We start from the raw sequence: 7,845 nt of genomic DNA on the forward strand, positions 1-7,845 counted from the left end.
ACTTTTTAGAGACAACCTAGGGAAAACATATTCACTTTATGCTATCATTATTTTCTGTCACTGGATAAAGACGCAAGACTCAAGACACTCACAGCTTTCTGATTTAGCCAAAAATGCAAGAGACATTGCCTTAGTATTAAACTGATGAATATCAAATCCACAGTAGTCATGTTGGTTCGTTTCAAACTCTTTTTATACAGATGGTGTTTGCAATTTTATGAAAAACAAGTATCCCTGGGTGTTGTACTTTTATTTCTGTAATGAAGAGTATTGAAGTGTTTATGTGCTATTGAAAGAAAGCCAAAATGCTAACATCAGTGATACACAGGACAAAGATGCCAAACTAATACAAGAACACATAGTTTATTAAAGAAACATATATTATTTTGTGTTGAAAATTACACTATTTTCCTTAGAATCAAAATCAAATAAAATTTTAGTCCTGTGACAACTGACAACACAAGTGCATTTCAGATTTCCCTGTACCACAGCTGGTCTATGTCAAGTACTGACTGACATCAAATCACAAACTCATATGTTTTTATGTAAAGAAATAAGCTTGCAGTGGCTTGAGGATTCTGTATCTTAGGGTTTACATGTCCATGTGCTCATAGATGTCTTCATAATCAGTTTGAGGCTATAAATTTGGCAATGCTGTATGTCCCGCCTGTGTGAGTATGTGCCTGTGTATAAGTATGGTCTATGTTTGTTGGTATGGGCGATTTTCAGCTGTTATATTTGGCTGTTTACATAGTGGATGTATGTGTGTGCTGTATGTCCCAGATAATCCGGACGGCTCAGGGGAGAGTGACTGGAGCCATCAGAGGCTTTTCTCCACATCTAGAACCAAACACACACAGACAGACAGACAGAATGCACTCACTGACTATCAGCAGGACAAGTAAAAGGCACAAGGAGAGGCTTGCACTTTCAATGACATTTTAAATGCACTAACTGAAGAGTTTGATGCATTAACAATTAGTGGAATATTCTGAGATTTATCATATGAGTAAAACCAGCCTCTCAATATGCTTGTAGAATATATAGCCAATTACTGTAACTCAGCTTTTCAAAAAATTCATTCAACTTTTAATAGTTTAGAAATTGCTGAATTGCTGAAAAATTAGTTGTTGCTGGTGTGAAAATGCATGCATTTAAATAAAAGACTGAGCTGTTTCTTTAGACTGGGCATGTGGGTCTGAAGAAATTTAGTTTGGGGTTTTGATGGTGGTTTGACAATGCTCAAACTAAGATCAATAACTCTTGTTTGGCAAGTTGACTTTGATTGGACGTAGACTGATATTAGCTGATTAAAGCAATTCCCTCAAATTAGCAATGACATAGACATAGACAATAGATTCCAAAAAACATAAGGACTGTTGGCTAACTGTAGCTACCAGATGTTGGGTACAGCACTGGGACCATGTATAAAAGACGATGTAAAAGGTACAGTGGGAGTTAGTGAGGCGGACAGGAGCTTCCAGGAGGGACTGAGTGGGTGCAGAAGAATGGGAGGATGAACTATACACAGAACACACTGCACTGAGGAGGAGATACGTGTGCACAGGAGAAGAAGAGCAGATGACAGTGAGTGAGATAAAAACAGCATCTGTGGACATGCGCTCGGGAGATTACCAACTCCATTTAGACTATCAAACACAACATGTATTTACCAGACCCCTGGTAGACTTGCTGTGTACTGAACTGCTGAAAGAATGTATTCATGTTTTATATTTAGTGGTTTATAGGTTTTGTGAGAATGATATGCATGGAACGTTAGTTGGACGTATTGTGTGTGTACCTTACAATAGACTGGAAAAGATACAAAAAAGAAAAACTATTCATATCTTACTTTTCATTCATTATATAATATGTTGCAATATGTTGATGTATGAAACAGTTTTTTGTTTACCTGGCTGCTATATTGTATCAACTTGTGAAGTACTTTTATGATTTCTGTAAATAGTTATTCAAGCTGAACTGACAGAAATGTGTTCTTCTTCTGAAAAAACATGCTAATACCATAATAACCTTATGACCTAAGGCACTTTCTATCCAAGGCAAAATTCAATGAATATTTCGCTTTTCTTATAAAACATCTTAAAAATGGGATGTGCATATTGACTCAAGAACAATTTAATGCATGAATTAGCCTCCTTTATTGTAAACAGATTGTAAACATTATTTTTCACATCTATAGTAACCAGTCGTGATAGTTACGCACTCCTGTGTACCATATACACTTAAAATTATGACACGATTAAATTTTATGCACTCTTTAAGCACCCTTTTTGAATATTAATCGACCACTTGCTTCCAACCTTCAAAGCACATAATTTTAAATAGCATTATTTCTCGAGTGTATCCTGAACAGTGCAGATTTGAGCCAATTTTACAGCACTTAGCTACAGAAACTTATGATTTAGTGGTCTTATAAATGTCTCTACTTATGTTTAACATTTTATTTAGCCCACCACCAGTGAACACATCTGCCTTGTCAGTTCTTGTGCATGTGCTCACACCACAGTGTAACTACAGTACATGACATCATCATTAATATTACTTTTATGCTCCATAAAACAATGATGTCATCATCTCCCAGAGGACGGCCTCTCCTTGTTCACACTGACACCAGGAACCTTAATGCATATCTCTTGCTGTTGATAAATTCTTGAAAATATATTCTGCACCTCAGTTCAAGGAATAGAGAAAAAGGTGATAAGTATTCTTGTATTATGCACTGTTTACTCTGTTTGCCAGAGTGGTGTAGTTGCTATTGTTCTATAGAACTACACTAGGGAGCCATGAGCAAAACATGATGAATTAATTTATATTAGTCACAGCAGTTTAGTGAGATATATGTAATTATGATCCATAATCACAAGCATAAACTATTAATGTCTATTTGTTACTTCAAAATGCTACTTGAAACGTATGTACATTTATGGTTAATTTTAGAGGGATTACTTGTTTTGGAAGCTACTTGTAGTTTATATTTTTGTAAAGTCAAATTCATCAATTGTAAATTTTTTCCTCTTTTTTCAAATATTCACTGTTCTTAATTTGTTTTAATAGAAAACAGATTTAACATAATTTACAATGATGATATTTTATTCACACTTCATTTTAATTGTTGCAATGCATTTTTTTTTTCTAGTGTTCTACTGTGTTTTTGTTTATTCCACCTTGCAGCCTTCAATAAATGTCACCTTCCTTCAAGATGACCTTAAGAGTATGTGGCAGGTCAATAGGTTGGCCTGTTTGTATTGGGAGCTTAATTGAATGGTGTGTTGTAAGGAAAACTTCTGCATTGGACTAATGGAATTGGTCTTTTATTAGTCTCTTTAAAAATAGGAAAAATGTGTTGAGCAAAATTAGCTAAAATGTTAAATCACAGCATTCACAAAGTGCCCATCATCACATGGAGCAGATAAGAAAACCAAGTACGCTAGTAACAACAAAGCTATTTCAACGCGTCTTGCTCCGTCTGTTCTACGATTCATTAATGGTGTTTTTTGTCAAATTTACTCAATTTTCTTACACACTTTAACAATGCTAGTTCCTGTGCTGTCACGTTAATAAAGATGAGTGGCAGTGAGTGTTTTTTTTTTTTTTTTTCAACCGTGATACAAGCTTTGCATCTAAAACGTACAGGAAAAATAGAGGGAGACTTGGCGGGATGGTAGAGGAATAAAAGAGCAGGAAGCCTGTGTGCAAATGTGTGATAAAGCTATGGGCTGGGAGAGATACACCGCGGTGGAGGAGAGCGAGACAGGAACACAGGAGACAGACAAAGACAGATACAGCAGCTCAATAGACTCTATCGAAATAGGTTCCTCTTGGTCTCAGGGCCACTTTTAGGTTTAACTTCTTGGGTTCTTTTTAAAGACAATACAGTAGGAGATGTATTTACCCTGTTGGCATGTTTCGGCTGCTAGTTGTGAGCCATCTTCAAAACTGTCACTGGTGTCGGTGGTGATGACGTGCCGTATATCAGCTGTTGTTACTACCTGTGGGTGTGGTCAGCCTGACAGACTTGGTAAGTCGCCCAGCCCAACCATGCCCACTGTCACTTGGGGGTCTGTGGAGGAGAGTGTCCTAGATGTGTAAAAGGAGGAATGCTTAGCCATCAGGGTTGATGCTGCCTGTGCCCGTTTTCTGATTTCAATGACCTCCCTGATCCAGCGTTTCCCTATCCAATGACCCATACCCCATCCCAATCCATATTGTGGTTACTTCTTTTACAATATGATGATATGGCAGATTTTAGATTTTCTTGCTCTGCTTTGTCTTTTTGTGTTCTAGTGAGTTTCCCTGATGTTTCCTTCTCAAATTCCTTTTGGTGTTCCTTTTTTTTCGATTACGGAATGCCCACATACAGACTGTTGGCAATGATGCATATGTTGTATTTTTTCATGACCTTTCTATCTATTCTATCTATTCTATGTGACCTTTCTAGATAGACAAGCTATCTAGAAAGGTTACATAGAGCACCTTTAATGTAATGAAATATAAACTGATACACAACAGATACTGTATACCATGTCATTAAAGCTGAGTTTTGGTGAGTTTGTATTTGTATGTGTTATTTATATTTGAATACGTCAGATTTATTTTACTTATTTACATTGAGCTTCAGAGAGACATGGCCAAGGTGGCAGATCAAAATACTATAGTATAAACTCAACCAAACATAAAGCATCCGGAAGAGCAGGGGACCTCAACCTGTTTATGCCAGGATATGACTTGGTCTGCTGTTGTCTGATGAGCAAAGATTAGTATTATGAAACTGACTGTGTTGTTGACTCAATTTATTGAATTGCACGTCTGTGAATACCAACAAAGAAAATTATATTTGCACTGCAAACAGCCACTCATGCAGAAAGACAGCTGTCATGTAGAGGAGTGGAGCTGAGTCAGTATCTTATCAGTTGGGTGTGACAACAGTGTGGCACAGAGGACATGTGAGCAAGTGTGTTGTTATCGCTTTAAAATGAGCTTTTATTTGACCAGCAAATGAGTTCATGGCAAATAGTGCATATAGGATGACAGCAAAGGTAGACTCAGATTAACATTATATTTGATATTGTCATTTACTATACTACTATACTAATTAGTGTTAATTGAGCCTTCAAGCCCGATTTTTGAACAGGACACCAAGCAATGTGAAATCAGGGTGAAGAGAGGGAACAATATTCAGCAAATTGTCGGTTTTGGGCATTGCATGTTTGAGTCCCCTTAGCCATGATGCAGTACCAGTTCCATGTGTTTTTGTCAGCTTTTTAAACTAAATGCTCTATCATCTGCAACCAGACACTTTTCGACTGGAGGACAATGAAAAAGTTACTTTTTCAGCTAAACAAGAACAGGATGTGCTCAATAAAACTTGGACCTACAACCTTCCAGATTGTGGGTGAATGGTTATTCTGGATAGCAGGCTAATAATTTTTGTTTGTTTCCTTCAGAATTGATTTGCTAGTCTTGTTTTACATTGTCATGTATCCATTATCTTTACCTGATGAAGAAGTGGACTAATGTGACATCACCCATAGTTTATGGCTCCAGTTATAACAAGCTCACAAGGCTAGCAGTTATAGGAGCAAATTTGGAGCTGAGTTCCAAGAGGGGCGACAATTTTTCAATGTAAATTCAATTAGAGCCAGAGTCGATGAAGCTGGAAGCACACCCATGCTCACTTCCTATTTTGAACACAGAGGCTAGCGGGTTAGCTATGTCCATTTATATATACAGTCTATGGATGAAACACAAATTACAAAATGTCCATCCGCCGGTATTATTTGCATGTGTCCCTCTTCATCTCCTCAGTCTGTGTGCCCATGCGTGCGTCCCTGTGTGTACTTGTGTGTCCGTGGCGTAATGCGCGGCTGCTCGCTCGTTTAGCTTGTTGACACTTTGGGGTCAGAGCCATGCAGGGTGAATGCTGTTGGCTGACAGTGTGGAACCTCTTCATTATCCCGCCATAATGTTCTCATCGCCGTGGGCCCTCCTCTGCGCCCCTCCCCTCTCACTGCCACACAGCACCATCACTCTTCCTCTTTACCCACTCTCCCTCTCTCCGCCTCCTCCTCTACCTCCTCCTCACCTGCCTGGATGCTTATTCATGGCGTCTGTCGATTGGCTGGGTATCTGTTGTGTCTCGCCCCAAACCTGACTAGTCTGGCTGACCCCATTCCACTGGAGTTATTACCTCGCCAATGTTTCACGCTTTGGCCTCTCCGTTTTACCTTCATTTGTCAGTGGTGGCATTGATTCATTGGCTCTACTGGCCTGACTTTTTGACAGAAACTATATTGGCAAAACAAACCCAGCTTTGCCACCGATATTTCATGCAAGCAAGGTGTATCTCTTTGTGTGTCACATTCTTGTATGATAGATAATATCTGTGTAAATATATAATGTTATACTAATATGATTTCAGTGGTGCAAAAACAAGCATGGGAAGGCAATGTGAATTACGTAAGTTGACAACTGCCATTACTTTATCCCTCAACAGCAATAACATAAGAAATAATGTCCCCAGGATTTACAGACCTTATTATTGCAAAAAAAAAAAAAAAAAAAAAAAAAAAGAATGAATAAATAAATAAAAAGTCAAACACATATCTTTTGTGTTCAGTAGTAATACACAATCTGAATTCAGGATGTATCAATTGATACTTTGCAGTGATATCACGCTGGGGTGTTCTACATGTATCTCTAAAGGTGGAAAGTTCAGGAGTTGCCATGCTGGCACAATGCACACATTAGCAAACACTCCCCAAAAAGTTTTAAGAAGTTTGAAAATTCAAGAAAATACAAAGTATGTATTTTATATTTTTCAGGAGCATTTTCAGGAGCCTGTGATTAATACAAACATTCATGGTCCTTTTTAGGTATTTGATTTTCAACAAAAATGGTGGCTGTGAGTAACTCAAAAACTGTTTACTAATGCTATCTAGATTGTGAATTTTATGTTTGAGAGACTTGTTTAACGGCACAAATCAGCTCACCTGTTGTAGTTAAGTTAAGTTAGTTCTTTATAATAGATTGTGTTAAAATAAAGCACAGATTAAAGTCTAATAAAGCCCCAGACAGAGCAGGGCCTATAGTTAGCGCCACAACGCCCGGGAATATTGATGACAACAGCGGCAAATTATCAATATGATTCAAGATACCAAATAAAACTTAAATGAAATAACTTTTATGATTCTATATGATCCTTAAATGCTTCTTATAAATTCCCAAAACTTAATCTGCTTTCTCTGGGCCAAATGCATTTTTTCCAGCACAACCCAATGGCATGTAATTTGTAGTGAAGCAACACATAGCCATAGTCAGTGATGACTTTTTTCTGTATAGATCAGAACTGGAACAAAACAAAAGTTAATCTTGATGCAAGGTCATACAATAACTGCACTTGTTTTTACTTATAGAGAATTTTGAAATAATCATTGGTAAGCAGTGAAAATAAGTTTGAATGAGTTGACTTTTTCTATAAATTTCAATGTCTGGCTTTTTTGCCATTGCTTTTGTACCATTATACAATTTAATTTGAACATTATGTACTTTTAATTTGCACAGTAGAGTTAGTCATTGTCATGTATCTTCTCTTTTCTCTTTCAGTCTGAATATGTCTTTCCTTGTGCATCTCTCTTGCGGGTCTTTATACGTCCTCCCTTCAGCCTTCTCCTTTGAAGTTCTCTGCTCCTCTTTCTCCTCACCTCCACCTGTCTGTCTCTTTTCAGAACATCTCTCCTTCCTCCAGAGCCCAGCCCTTCTCAGAGTCCTATTTCCACTTGCTGTGCCGACTTGCCTGGCGTCTTTTCTTCGACCCTCCACTCCTCT

The sequence above is a fragment of the Boleophthalmus pectinirostris genome, unplaced genomic scaffold, assembly GCF_026225935.1.
Source record: "Boleophthalmus pectinirostris isolate CB_2022bp ecotype Guang Dong unplaced genomic scaffold, ASM2622593v1 HiC_scaffold_23, whole genome shotgun sequence".
In the NCBI taxonomy this organism is placed as follows: Eukaryota; Metazoa; Chordata; class Actinopteri; order Gobiiformes; family Gobiidae; genus Boleophthalmus; species Boleophthalmus pectinirostris.